The sequence below is a fragment of the Populus trichocarpa genome, chromosome 17 (genome assembly GCF_000002775.5).
Source record: "Populus trichocarpa isolate Nisqually-1 chromosome 17, P.trichocarpa_v4.1, whole genome shotgun sequence".
NCBI classification, from domain to species: Eukaryota; Viridiplantae; Streptophyta; class Magnoliopsida; order Malpighiales; family Salicaceae; genus Populus; species Populus trichocarpa.
The window spans coordinates 14982673-14998220 of record NC_037301.2 but is presented as its reverse complement, the minus strand read 5'-3'; the positions used below and the strand labels follow the sequence as shown (position 1 = coordinate 14998220).

General features: G+C 33.2%; 2 protein-coding genes and 1 long non-coding RNA gene across 16 annotated transcripts in view; 2 read left to right on the top strand and 1 right to left on the bottom strand.

Annotated features, from left to right (window-relative positions):
- Positions 1-15548, bottom strand: part of LOC112324743 (probable LRR receptor-like serine/threonine-protein kinase At3g47570) — a 69305-nt gene that overhangs the window by 39200 nt on the left and 14557 nt on the right. The window lies entirely within an intron of this gene.
- Positions 1-15548, top strand: part of LOC18106685 (uncharacterized) — a 74413-nt gene that overhangs the window by 48602 nt on the left and 10263 nt on the right. The window lies entirely within an intron of this gene.
- Positions 6424-7510, top strand: LOC112324744 (uncharacterized). The gene is made up of 2 exons (XR_002978755.2): positions 6424-6674; positions 6898-7510. It is a non-coding gene; the product is annotated as an uncharacterized LOC112324744 (long non-coding RNA).

Genomic DNA, 15548 nt, shown 5'->3' with positions numbered 1-15548 from the left:
TATAATGTTGAAGGCTCAAAAGCTTGCATTGGTATAACACTATAAAGTCAACATGGCATATTCTCAAAGTCAATCCCTAAAACAATTAAATCTTAAAATTGGCATGCACACTCATTCATTTGATTTATATCTTCTTCTATCTCAACTAATTCTCATACATAATACTCATATTCTCAAAAATCAATAGGAGTTCTAAAGATCAAACATAATTTTTTTAAAAAATAACAAAGAAAATGAATTTTTTTTTTTTTAAGGACAACAAAGAAAACGAAAATAAGAAAACGAAAATTCTTCCAATACCCCCACACTTAAAACACAACATTGTCCTCAATGTTGAAATAAAAGAAAAGGAATATAAGAGAATGACAAAGATAAAGTAAAATGCGAAAAATAAAAGATAAGGAAAAAGAAAGCAAATCTGATTTTTTTTTTGTGCTGGGTTGCCTCCCAGTAAGCGCTTTTGTTTTATGTCATTGGCTCGACATGTTGCATGCTTATTCTTCATAGATTGGTTCAGCTAACTCCACAGAAGCGGTGAGTTCTGCCGTCCAACTTTCATAGAAAGGTTTCAAGCGATGCCCATTGACCTTGAGTACTTTGTTGGTTTCTAAACTTGTAATTTCAACTGCACCATAAGGAAAAATATTAGAAACAACAAATGGTCCAATCCAACGAGAGCGTAACTTTCCAGGAAAAAGTTTCAAACGCGAATGATAAAGAAGGACTTTGTCTCCAACATGAAACTCCTTTCTTGTAAGCATTCGGTCATGAAGACGCTTAGTCTTTTCTTTGTAAATCCTTGCATTCTCATAAGCATCATTTTGTATCTCTTTAAATGTGGTTCCAGTCTTTTTGGGTACCAAAAGGATAGACGCCACCCATTCACTGTCCGTGATGGGGGGAATGACTCCTACATCATGGAGGATAGTTTGCAAAGCTTGCAAAGCCAATGCTGATTGGTACACGCTTTGGGGAACACATATATGCCTCTCCATCTGTTTTATCTTCGTAAAATCATAGCCATAGCTCAAAGCTACGCTTAATCCATCCTTACTATCAAAATCACAAAATTGTTGTACACACTTATCAACTTGGTCATAGCATGTGATAGAATAAACATTGCTATAAGGATATGTCATTGCATCATGAAAATTAAATTCAATTTTTTCATCTCCTACCTCCATAGACAAAGTATCCTTACCACAATCAATCTTTGTATTGGCAGTTTTCAAGAATGGTCTCCCAAACAATATAGGAGTGTTGTTTGATGAATCACAAGAATCATGTTCCATATCAAGAATATAAAAGTCGCATGGAATAACCAAACTATCAATCTTGACTAGGACATCTTCTATCACATCAAGTGGGTAAACAAAACTACGATCCGCAAGTTGTATTACAATGCTAGTTTTATTCAAAGGTTCAAGACTAAGAGAATCATAAACATGTTTAGGCATAACACTAATGGATGCACCTAAATCGCACAAGGCCCTTTTGAAACTAGCATTACCAATAACACATGGGATAGTAAACGCACCTGGGTCTTTTTGTTTCAAAGGCAGATTCTTTTGAACAACGGCAGATACAACTTCACCCATACTTACCGTTTCATGACCTTTGAGTTTGAAAGCTCTCTTGGTAGTACACAACTCCTTCAAGAATTTCGCATATTTGGGAATTTGCTTGATAGCATCAAGTAAAGGAATGTTGAGTTCTACTTTCTTGAAAACCTCTAAAATCTCTTTTTCTTTGTCCTCTTTCTTTGACCTAGAAGAACTCACAGGAAAGGGTGGAATTGTTTTAAAATTGGAATTCATTGATTGAGGAATTACCTTTGGAGTAATGGTCATTGTTTCAGTTTGGGAAAGAGGAGGATGTTTCTTCTTTCTACTTAATTCGGTTTCTATCTCTTCTTCTTTCTCAATCTCAATTTGTTTTGACCTTTGCTCTTCAAGTTCTTTCCCACTTCGCAGCATGATCGCACTAACATTCTCTTTTGGATTCAATGCTTGGGAGGGTAACTTTCCATTCATTTGTGCTTCCAATTTCCCTACACTTGAAGCTACTTGCCCCATTTGCTTTTCCAAGTTGTGAATACTTGACCTTGTTTCCTGTTGAAAAGACATGACATTTTGTTGTAAGGTCACAGTGTTAGAAGCCAAAGTTTTCATCATCTCACGAAGATCATCATTGGATGACGACCCCATAACATTGGAGTTTGTGAATGGAGGAGGGGGTTGTCTTGCTTGATAATTCTGTTGGGATTGAAATCCATGGGGATGGAATTGTCGGCCTTGATTGCTTTGTTGAGGTGGGTTCCCATAGCGTAAGTTGGGATGATCTCTCCATCCAGGATTGTATGTGGTGGAAAAGGGATCATATTTACGTTGGGGTTGTCCATTGAATGCTCCATCAACTGTATTAGCCTGTTCAATGTAATCTTCTTGCATTGTTGGGCACATATCTGAGGCATGTCCTTGTAAGGAGCATATGCTACAAACTTTTACCTGTTGTACATTTCCACAAGCCAAAGAACGCACAAGAGAAGTAAGTTCATTAACTTTATTTTCAAGGTTAGAAACACTTACCTCATTTACTCGTTTGTTTGAGAAATCCCCACGAGTGCCAAATTGTTTCGAGTTGGCTGCCATGTTTGAGATCAATTGGCGTGCAGCCTCGGGTGTCTTATCTACCAATGCCCCTCCACTTGCAGCATCAATGATACTACGGTCAGTAGGCATCAATCCTTCATAGAAATATTGAATGAGCAGTTGATCAGGTATTTGATGATGAGGACATTGAATGCAGAGTTGCTCAAATCTTTCCCAATATTCGGAGAGTGTCTCTCCATGAGATTGCCGAATCCCACATATTTCTTTCCTTATGTTGGCAACTCGAGATGCTGGGAAGTACTTCTCAAGGAAAATCTTCTTCATGGCATTCCAAGTTCCAATGGAACCTGGGAGAATAGAGAAAAGCCATGTCTTTGCTGCCCCTTTTAAAGAGAAAGGGAAAGCTTTCAACTTAACCTGTTCTTCATCAACTCCATTCGGTTTCATGCCAATGCAAACCATATGGAACTCCTTGAGATGAGTATGAGGATCTTCTCCTGCAAGACCATTGAATGTTGGTAGCAAATGTATAAAACCAGATTTGAGCTCAAAGTTTACATTATTTTCGATGTTTATGCACAGTGGCTGATTTTCCACGTTAGGAGCAGCAAGCTCCTTGAGTGTTTGTTGTCGTGCAACAGCCATGGTGTTGAGGCGAGCTTCCTTTCATAACCTGCGTAAAGTGTTTTCTATTTCGAGATCCAACTGCACTTGAATTTGATTAGTAGAACGGGTTACAGGCATAAATCTTCAAGAAAACTCAAAATAAACCAATCACACAAGAGATTGAAAACAATGCAAATTGTACGAAAATCCTACGGTAGAAAACTAAAACTGCCTAAAAACCCTAGAAACCAGTGGAATTTGGCCTCGATAAGGTGAGGCTAGTGGTTTCCACTAGTCTTGTTCAGAACGTCGTTTCCCTTCAGGAAACAAAAGGCCGATACCTAATTCCACCAAAAAATCTGTTTTGAACAGTACCGCTGCCGTAAGTGAACAGTACCGCCGCAAGCAAAAATTCTATCTCTTTTTTTTTTTAGAAAAAATAAATAACAATCACAGCAAATAAAAATAACAGCACAAGAATTAACTAAAATTACTTCCCCGGCAACGGCGCCAAAATTTGTTGCGATGTCGCGGTCGCACAAATTAATTACCCTAGCTTAAAACACACAAGATAGTATAGAGCAAGCAAGGGGTCGATCCCACGAGGAAGGTTTAGTTCAGATTTTTATGCTATACGTTATGTAATTAGGGGGGTTTGATTTGCAATGATCTTAAACTATGGTAGAAATTAAACTAACAAACAAAATCAATTAAAACTGAAATATATCAAGAAAACAAACCTTGGTTGCAAGCACACATCCACCTACAGAAATCAGAACCGATCCTTGAAACGAAACTTCAGCTTATATTCTGAATTTTTTATCTTTTCTTAACATTGGTTAATTAACGGATCCGCCGTATAACTAACCCTAACCAACAAATAATCACAGTGTCCGCACTAATGATTTAATCCAATGGCAGCCTTAAGATCTAGATAAATTCATTAATCTTAACAACCAAGTTGTCAGCTTGTGTTGCTTTGATCGAATGTTCTCCCTAAGTTTAATAACGTAGTTCCGCTACAATTACCAAGCTTAGTTGCTTCACAAGTCTATATATCACAACTCCGGTTTTGATATCAAACTTAGCAATAGATTGTTCACAATAATAACTTAGAGTCCGCTCTAGCAATTAAGATAAACAATCATACGAAATATGCATAGGAAAACAAACATACTCATTCATAATACAAACCAAAAATAAATGGAAGAATAAATCTCACAGTTCTTGAAATCTGAAGGTGTTTGCGTCCTTACAACCAAGAAAACGAGCTTAGCCTTGCATATCTATTGAAAAACTACTCCTAAAGATGAAAGAATACATGATTTCTGATTTGTAGAGGGGAGAGTTTGTGTTTCTTCTCTTATGGCTGCCACCCCTCTTTCCTTGATTCTACTGCACTCCCTCTCCCTCTCTCTTGGCTCTCCTAATATCATGAACTTAGCTGCCTATTTATACACAAATTGCAAGTAAGAAAAATCAAAGTTCAAGTGTGAACATCAAGAGATGGTGGTAGTGTGAAGGCGGCTGGCGGCTGGCGGCTGGTGGCTGGTGGCTGGTGGCTGGCAGCTGGTTGGTGGTTTGAGGTTGGTGGCTTGAGGTTGGTGGCTGCCTTCCTTGACCTTCTGGATTGATGTTCTTGAGGAGCTAAATTGCTGAAATTAAAACTTGGATGTCGGTTTTGATGCTTCGGGATGTAATTTGGATTTGTTTCTTCACGAAACCTGATTGCTGGCAGAATTTAGCTGTCATCTTTGAAAAATCATATCACCCTCATATGACATCTTTTTTGGCTGAAATTTGGAGCGTTTATACAACTTTGAGTCAGGAATCCAAAACAATTGAGTTTGCATCAATTGGATATCAACATCTCCAGATATTGAATTTTGAATGGACAAAGGTCAACACTGGCAGAATGCGAGTTTTGACTTTGAAGGATGTGATTTCCATACTCTTTGTCATTTTATTTTTCTTCACTTAGATTTCCAGAAAGGTATGGATGTTATCTTTCTAATGCCACTGGAATCACTTCGTTTCGATTTTTAGAACTCACGCTCTGCACAAAACATCGACTGAACATCAAATCTGCCAATTATCTCCAATTTACTCCTTTTTGCATCTTTCATCTAAAGGTGCCTTCAAAACATAAAACAAAGAATATCAAGGCATTTTATACATAAAACAATAGGCAAAACACTAGTTAAATGTGAGTGAAACTATCGAATAATATGGTTACATCACTAATTCCCACTTTCCTTTTTTTTTCATTATGTTTTTATATAATTTTCAATCCACTCAGTCTTTTAGATATATATTTAGTCAGTTTTTACTCAATCTTTTATAATTTTTAGATATTTTATATTTTTTAGATGTATAATAGTTTTTCTAACACTCTCCTTTATCTACATTTTTTATATGTTATCAAGTGATATTAGATTTTAATATCTTTTATGAATTGGTGGATCATAATTAATGACCCTCGTTCAAAGTTTTATTCTTAAATTGTAACATGACGTTCGTCTTGGATTTGAGAATTGCAATTATCTTTTTTTTTTAATTTTAATATTTTTATATTTGATAAGAATCTTATATATTATGGATAAATGAGGGGAAAAAACATGATAGTTCATTAAACTTTGATTTCCTTGATGTCATAGATAGTGCAATACAAAAAAACAATGGTTAAGAAAATGAAAATGATGATGAAGAAAATTTTAATGATGCTGAAATGGAGAGTCATGATTTTAAAAATGATTTGGATAGTCATGGTATGAATTTTTATTTGAACTATGTATTTTAAGGTATTTGAATTTTTCTATTATTTATTTTATTTTTATTTTAATTGTGATATATTATTATTTACTACTTGATTGGAATTGTCAATATATAATTAATTAAAACATTTTACTTATAATTTTATGATATTATGATTTAAGTTTACTATCTGACTTTCTATTATATATTATATATCTTATAAGAAACAACGTTGTCTTGGAATATTATCCTTTTAATGTATCAAATTTCCAACACTTATGTTACATCAACCACTTGCATATATGCATGCAATATTCCAAGTTGTCTGCGCCGATGAATGTTTTGTCTCGTTCGAAGTATGACAACGGAGGGGACTAATTTGTGTGGTGTACTGGTTCATGAGCAAACATTTAGTGAAAAAGTAAGTTGGACTGTTGATTTGTTTCTGTGATTGAAAAATATTTAAAAAAAAATTAATTTTTTTTTGTTTTAAATTAATTATTTTTAATATTTTTAGATTATTTTGATATATATATTATTTTAATATATTTTTAAATGAAAAATATTTTATGGTTTGACTGGTCACAGAAAATGTTAATGAGCTTCCATGAAAATGAAGGGACAGCCTCTTGTAGACGTTTTCTACGCAGATAGTAATGCGGGAGGCACCTCTCATGATTTTGTGGTTTGATTATTTTAATGGTAATCTTTATTTATTTGTCAAGATTTTGTAGGTTTAGTTAATTTTATTTAATTTAATTATGCAGGTGTTTTTTTATGTACTCGGTAATAATTGCAGTACTTTGATGATGCTGGGAATTTGATGGGCTCAGTGAAACCTATAAAAAAAATTACTATGAATGATTCAAGATAATATAATGTTTTTCCATATGACAGTGAGAATAATTATTCTCTAAATTTGCAGCTCCGTGGTGTGCAGACGGGCAATCTTGGCTGGTCTGTGGCCGTTGTTGTTGAGGAAAACCCAAGGGGAAGCAGACGCTACTGCTGGAGGTTTGGGCTTCAGTGGAAACCGGTCTGCGGTGAGCGGCTGGGGAAGAGGAGTGGGCGCGAGAGACAGGGGCGGCTTGCGGCTATGTTGAAAAAAGATGAAGGCTTGGGTTTTTTTATTGGCCGAGGGGCAGTGTGTTTTTGCTGGCGAGATGGGTGGTCTCTGGAAATGGTTTTGGGAGAGAACCCCGAGGAAGAGAGCCGTGGTTTTTTCAAAGGGAAGGGCGGCCGACTTGGTTTCAGAGGAAGAAAAGATGAGCGGCCAGGTGCTGAGGTTTTTGGTTTCAAAGGGAGAGGGGCCGACCGGTCGTCTCTAGGAAATGGGGAGAAGATAGGGCTCTTGTTTTTTTCAAAGGGCGGCCGGCGGCTCGCAAAGAAAGAAAAATATTTTAGGTTTAGGTTTTTTTTTTTTTTTGCTTGCTGCCCTTTCCCCTCTAAAACTTTTCTTTCCCCGTGAGTCTCTCTTTTGCCCTTTCTATTTTACTGTAGCATAGTATTTATAGAAGAAATATTCTTAGGTTTCCAAACTGGTCCCTCAACTTTTTTTTTTCTTTTTTTTTTAATTTTGATTTTTTTTTTTGTATTTTTTAAAGCGAGCAATATCAACGTCGACTCAAAAAATCGGTGATTGTAAAATTAACGCGTTAAAAGTTGAACGTGTTCAAAATATCTTTAAAAATTTTAATTCTTCTAAGATGACGTTGAAAATGCTAAAAATGATGCAAATATATCAAAATGCATTTTTTGGGGTTTTCGTTGCTTTTTTCTATTTTTGATTTTTTCTGAAAATTTATCAAAAACATGGGTCAAAAATTGGGTAACAACATGCTCCATCGAGTCAAAAACGATAGAGGGAATATCATCCCAAGTTTGTATATTGTCTTGATGATATTCGTTTCATCAAGCCTCTCAATGTGATGTGTCTGCAACTTGCTGGAGCATATATCTCTAAAGAAATTATTAATCTTCGTGAGTGAATCCTATATCCCATTTGCAATAAATCATGATAAGCTAATAAAGTGAGTGTTTGTATAAACACGTGACAGTCATGACTCTTCATTCCATACAATCTGCATTTCTTCAGATTAACCAACCTTGATATGTTCGAGGCATGTCCATTGAGAAAACGCAGACTCTTAAGTCATTGGTAGACTAATAGTTATGCATTCTTCTCTAAGGTAAGGCTTGCTCTGGGCTTTGCAACCCGTGACCCATCAAAAACTAACTCCATATTTTTATAGTTACAAAACAACGCTATATCTATTCTAGCCTTAAAGTTGTCCTTTGTTTTTTCTTTCACGTCCATGACCGTGTTGAAAATGTTTTTAAACACGTTCTTTTCTATGTGCATGACATGAAGGTTATGGTGGAGAAGATTGGTCTTCTAATAAGGAAGCTCCTAGAAAATACTTCGCTGTACCTAGTTGTGGCTCAAACCAAAATCAGAAAACTTCTGCTTACAAGACTGGAAACCAAACACAATGTCACCATACTTTAACACCACGTCATGTAATTCTTCACCAGAAAGACGTGGGGGTGCAACATCATTTTCAACTTTGCTAACAAAAAAATCATTTCTATTCTTTCTATACATGTGATCTGTTACTAAGAAACGTCGGTGGCAATAAAAAAAAAGACGTTTTACCCCCGTTTGTTAGCATGAATGCTTTGTTGTTTTCCATGCAGTATGAACATGTTAGTTTTCCATACGTGCTCCAACAAGAAACTATTCCATAAGCTGGAAAATCATTGATAGTCCATATCAAAGCTTCTCTCGTAAGAAAATTATGTTTTCTTGATACATCATAAGTTAGAACTTTAGAGGACCATAACTGCGTCAACTCATTAATCAACGATCAAAGACAAACATCTATATTTCGGCCCGGACTGTTAGGACCGAGTATGATATCGTAGATAAAAACATGAACTCCGGCCTCACACACATCTTTGGTAGCAAGTTATAAACCGTAAGTATAACTAGCAAACAAGAATAAGGAACAGCACATGACCCAAAATGGTTGAATATGTTTGTACACAACTCAAGACGCATGTTCCTTGATTCAACTGAAAAGTGAGGATGCATATTGTTAAAGTATTTTCATGCTTCACCGCCTGAAGGATGCATCATCACTCCATCAACTGCATCATATGATTGGTGTCATATCATGTGTTCAGCAGTCTTTAGTGAGATGAATAACCTCTGCAATTTAGGCATAATTGGGAAGTATCTAAGTTTTTTATATGTTACAAGAGTTTTTTCTATACCAGTTCTGGGTTTGTAATGGGATTGCTCACATGTCATTCACTCGTTCAGAAATCATAGAGGCAGGGATGGATGTGAATAAAGCAGTAGTGAGAGAGGAAGATTTAGTTAAGATAGATGATAAAAGATAGTTGGTGAGTCCAAAAGTTACGGTGGTCTTCACATGGCCTTGTTTGTTTTTGCGTTTCAAAAGCTCTTTTGAAAAAAATTGAATTTCTTTTATTTTTTTCTATGCTTCAAATTAATATTTTTTTTATGTTTTTAGATCATTTTGATACGCTTGTTGCTACCTAATTTTTTACCCATGTTTTTGATAATTTTTTAGAAAAAACCAAAAATAGCACAAAAAAAAAGGAAAACCCCAAAAAAAGAAATGCATTTTGATATATTTACATCATTTTTAGCATTTTCAATGTCATCTCAGAAGAATTTTAATTTTCAAAGGTATTTTAAACATGTTCAACTTTTAACGCATTAATTTTACAATCACTAATTTTTCTTGTTGAGTTGATGTTGATATTGCTCGCTTTTAAAAATACAAAAAATCAAAAAAATCAAAATTTAAAAAAAAAAGAAAAAGAAAAGTTGAGGGACCAGTTTGAAACCTAGCAACACTTCTCCTATAAATACTAGGCTACAATGAAAAAAAGAGGGGGGGGGGGACATTTTGGGGCGGAGAAATTTTTTGGGAAAACAAAAGAAAAAAACCTGATCTAAACTGATCTACACACAAGCCGCCACCTTTATCCCCTTTTGGCCTTGGGAAAGCAAACCAGAGAGACCCCACGTAAAGACACAAAGGTCGCTCCATGTTTCCTCTGGTTCTTTCCCAAACTAACGGAGACGACGCGACCCCTTTCTAGGTTAAGAAAATTTTAATGATGTTGAAATGGAGAGTCATGATTTTAAAAATGATTTAGATAGCATATATATTTTAAGGGGTTTGGATTTTTCTATTATTTATTTTATTTTTATTTTAATTGTGATATATTATTATTTACTACTTAACTGGAATTATCAATATATAATTAGTTAAAACATTTTACTTATAATTTTATGATATTATGATTTAAGTTTATTATCTGAGTTTCTATTATATATTATATATCTTATAAAAAAAAAAGTGTATTTTACAACCTTGTCTTGGAATATTATCCTTTTAATGCATCAAATTTCCAACACTTATGTTACATCAACCACTTGCATATATGCATGCAATATTCAAAGTTGTCTGCGCCGATGTTTTGTCTCGTTCGAAGTATGACAATGGAGGGGACTAATTTGTGTGTTGTTCTGGTTCATGAGCAAACATTTAGTGGAAAAGTAAGTTGGACTGTTGATTTGTTTTTGTTATTGAAAAATATTTTAAAAAAATTAATTTTTTTTGTTTTAAATTAATTGTTTTTAATATTTTTAAATTATTTTAATGTATTGATATTAAAAATAATTTTTAAAAAATAAAAAATATTATTTTAATATATTTTTAAATAAAAAATATTTTTAAAAACAATTACAGCCCCACTTAGTTATGTGATTGTACTGTTCACAAAAAAAAAATGTTAATGAGCTTACATGAAAATGAAGGGATAGCCTCTTGTAGACGTTTTCTACACAGATAGTAATGCGGGAGGCAAATCTCATGATTTGTGGTTTGATTATTTTAATGGTAATCTTTATTTATTTGTCAAGATTTTGTAGGTTTAGTTAATTTTATTTAATTTAATTATGCAGTTGCTTTTTTATGTACTCTGTAATAATTGCAGTACTTTGATGATGCCGGGAATTTGATGGGCTCAGTGAAACCTATAAAAAAATTACTATGAATAATTCAAGTTAATATAATGTTTTTTCATATAACAGTGAGAATAATTATTCTTTAAATTTAAATATTTTTTTTATGTTTTGTTTAAGTTTTATATTATATTGGTGTGTTTTTAGATTTATATCATGTAAAGAGATAAAGTTTAGAGAGATAAGCTCTAATAAGCCTTCACTGTAAAAAAAAAAAAAAAAAAACTCTGTTTATATAATATTTTTTTAAAATAAGTATCTTAAAAAATATTTAAGATATTTAATATAAATATCTTTTATAAATATGTCATAAATATTTAATTTATAAGATTAAATATAAATATCTAGGATATTAATTGAAACACACACACACACACACACACACACACACATATATATATATATATATATATATATATATATATATATATATATATATAACATCAGACTTGATTACTTTCCTTATTAACTAGTATTATCTAGGTTTTTAATTTTTATTTTATATTTATGTAATATTTTTAATCTTAATTATAGTTGGATGATTATTTTGTAAATGTTAAGGGCTTTTGATAAGAGGATTATATGGTGGAAAAGTAAGCTAGACCCCTCAATGAGCAAACCTATGGTGGAAAAGTAAGCTAGACCCCGCAATGATGTGAATCCATGAAAATGAAGGGACATATTTCATTTTTTTTGTATGTGTGTGTGTATATATCACACCACCTAGCTACCCTCACCATCTTTACCACTACTCTTGCAAACTAGCTAGCTCTCTACTCACATACCAAGTTTTTTATATACATTCCCTAAAGAAGTTCCAGCTTTTTCTTTTTCATTTCATAAATGGGGTCTCGAGGAAATAACCGATACATGATAATAATACTCCTTGTTATCATTGTTCTTTTATCATGTTCCAACCTAATTGTGATTGCGAGGTCTCCAACAGTACTTGAATGCGATTATGAGCGTTGCACAAGCGGTGTACCCGGGCCGATACCTAGTGCTCCATGATTTGATGCGGGAGGAGAGGGAGTGGTTTGATCTTATCAAATGATATAGTAGCTTCGAAGGCATGGCTACATAGCGTGTCGCTTTTTTATCCATGGTTTGAGGCATGTTAAGCATTTCTGGTTTTGGTTACGTAGTTTGGTAATGTTTCTTGTTTTTGTGGCTTGTTATTTTCCCTAGCTGTTGGTATTTCTACTCGTTCTTCACCTTGCTTTCTTTTGTCAGTGTGATTCTCTTACTAAAGTTTCTTCACTCATATATATATATATATAACTAGCTAGTAACTTATGGGTTGTTTTAGTAATTGAGGGAGAACATTATTAAAATTTGAATAGATAATTTTATAGTAATGTTTATTTATTTTTCACTTTTTACAAGTTGAGGTGTAGATAGTAGATACAACTATGACAATATTAATTTTGTTTATGTGGGGCCCTAATTAAAAAGGGGGTAACAACATTGTTAAAGGTGCTTCTGAAGTCTTATTTACTCTACTAGCTTAGAAAAAAAATTAACATAGTGTATTTAGAAGAATAAATTTCTTTAGATATCGACTCTTTGCTCATACTAAAAAAGGTTAAGGAGAGAGTGAACTTCTTTTAACACTAGAACTATTCTTAAAATTTAATTCTAACCTAGTTCACCATCAAATATCATGGACTAACTAATACAAATCATTAAATTTGACAACATAATTCTGTGATTAGTGAATTATGAATATTTATTTCATTTTTAATTTATCCATTAAATACCCCCCCCCCCCCATTAAAGTGTCTCGGAAAATTCAACTTTCATAGGTAAGTACTTAAAAAGAAGTATATGTTACCAATGATTTCTGAATTTTGTAAAATCAAAATGCCTTAAATCTACATATCAAACACAATATGTACAAATCAATTTACTCCAAGTATATGTTGCATTTTTCCCATCTTGTTCTCTGCGACCTTTATAACCTGCTTGCAAATTTGCAACGTGTTCATCACCAAAATCAAGTCCCTAACTTCCGACCACAAATAAGCAGCATAGGCCACGAAAGAGGAGAGCCGAATTTTACCATAAAAAGAACCAAAGCAAATGAAAATCAGCCTAAAAAATAGAAATTATCCAGCCCCTAGTACTCTATAACGTGCAACCATTATTGGCACCGCATACACTAGCAAGAGTAATAAATGTGTTTGAGCTGGCTTCAATTGTGATAGGGAACACATCTCAATGTTAGCGGTTTACTATATAACCATTCTTAGATCCTTTATTTTTATTTAAGTGAAAGTTTAAATTTTTGGGTTAAAACATGTAAATTCTTGAATTGAATTAATATTTTGACACACAATAACTAGGATAATATTTTACCTGGCATAAGAAATTTGAAGTTACTTTATGAGAATATTAGTTTATTTAGAATTGTGGTAACGGTAAAATGCATCAAAATAAAATTTTATTATTTTTGAAATCAGTATGTCAAAATAATCTTAAAATATAAAAAAAATTAAAATTTTTTGGAAAGTGGTTTGCAACACGTTCCCAAACACACCAATAACTCTTTGGTGGCCATTCAAAAAATTTATTTACAAGAGCACATGATTGTTTACTAGAATAATTTTTTTATATATAATAATCAATTGTATAATTAATATCATGTTAGCCATTTAGAAAATGGCCAAGGAAAAAAAAAATAATAGTTTTTACAAAATAATATCATTAATAGAAAGAAAACATAGAAAAGTATAATCCTAAGGAAAAAGTCTGTAAAAGTTATTCCAATATCACGACACTAACAATCATCTGTCTTTTGCTATTAATTTGTCTATATAGGAATGCTATCTGCACCTATTTAAAGATCATTACTGAAATGCTCTTCACCATGCAGACAACCAGTGGAGGGTTAAAGAGAAGCATGACTGATCCAGATCTAGTTGTATATTATTGAAAACAAAATTATTTATGGTTAATCAGATACTCCAAGCAATACTATATGAGAGTAGTTGCCATGACTTTCTCTTAAACTTGCCATTGATCATTATTGGCCATTGAAACAACAACTCATCAACTGAGTTTGGAACACACTAAAAGACACTCCACCATGACAGAAATTTTGTCCATAAATTTGTCCTAGACTAATTAAATCCATCTCCATAGTATTACCCCTTAATATGATGTATTAAGGGACGCAGGAGTGTAGAGCTTCCCTCTATATATAGTGAAATGCATGTCTGAAGTTATTGGGTTGGGAAGAATGGATTGAGGAAGAAAAAAAAACCAAAAAGAAACTCAAAGTTGTCCAAATGGGAGGAGGTGGTTGAAAAACGACCCCAAGGATGCTTCAAGTTTCAAATTTCAAACACTCATTTTACGTTAACCACTTGCAGGTGCAATATTCCAAGTTGAGAAGATGTTTCCCAGTTTTTCCCCTAAAAAAGACGACTTTGAATTTTCTCATTGTGCAAAATAAAGTCCACACAAAACCAAACTATTCGTCTGATATGACAATTGACAGGACTCATTAGCGTGTTATACTAATTTTGTTTCATATCATTTTTTTTCATTTTCAGTTCTGTTTTTTTTTTTCTTAAGATCCATTTCTTTGATTTATGGCAACACATGTTTGTGTTTGTGTATGCGCTTCTTTCATTGTCATTTCAAACCTTGTAACGTGTCATCGGTCTGAAATATTGTTGATGTTTCAAATTTCTAACACTCATTTATATAAACTACTGCAGATGAATGCAATATTCCAAGTTGAAAAGACAACATTGTTTTCTCATCGGGGAAATTGAAGTCTACCCATTGAATATATATCCCATCCTTGGAAATCATTATCACACCACCTACCTACCGCTCTCCGTCTTTAGTACCACCCTACTTCCAAAGTTGCTAGCTCTCTACACTAACCGAAAGATTGTATACCCAAAATCCTTAGATTTCTTTTTGTCATTAATGAGATAAGAAATTTAAAACATATTCGCAGAGTTTATATAGTTATATAACAAGACACTAGAAAATAAAATAAAACTAATTATAAAAAAAAATATTTCATCATCTCCTTTTATTAGAGAATTGAAATAATTTCCTCATTGTCTAAGGTTGTTCAATTCATTAATCTTTTTCTTTTATTGATTAGAAAATAATCAATAATATTTACCTTGATTATTTCTTTAACACACTCCCTCAAACTCATGATAATTTTATTTTTCATGAGTTTGACATTCACCCTTATCGTATCACTGTAGCCTCACCTTCTTATCTTCAACAATTGAGGCTTCTTATCTTCAACAATTGTATTTTTCTAAACATGGCTATTCTTAGCCATTTTTCTTCTCTTATGATTGTTGCCACATTTCTTTGGTCAAATATCTTTTTTCAAGATTTGGCTTTTCAAGTGACTATTCTATTTTGATTCACTCTTTATCAGATTGATATCTTCTTCTTATCATTGCTCCTTAGCCGTTTTTCATCTTTCCTTTTAGGAAGAACTCTTTTTTTTTTTTTTGTATGATTGGTCTCTT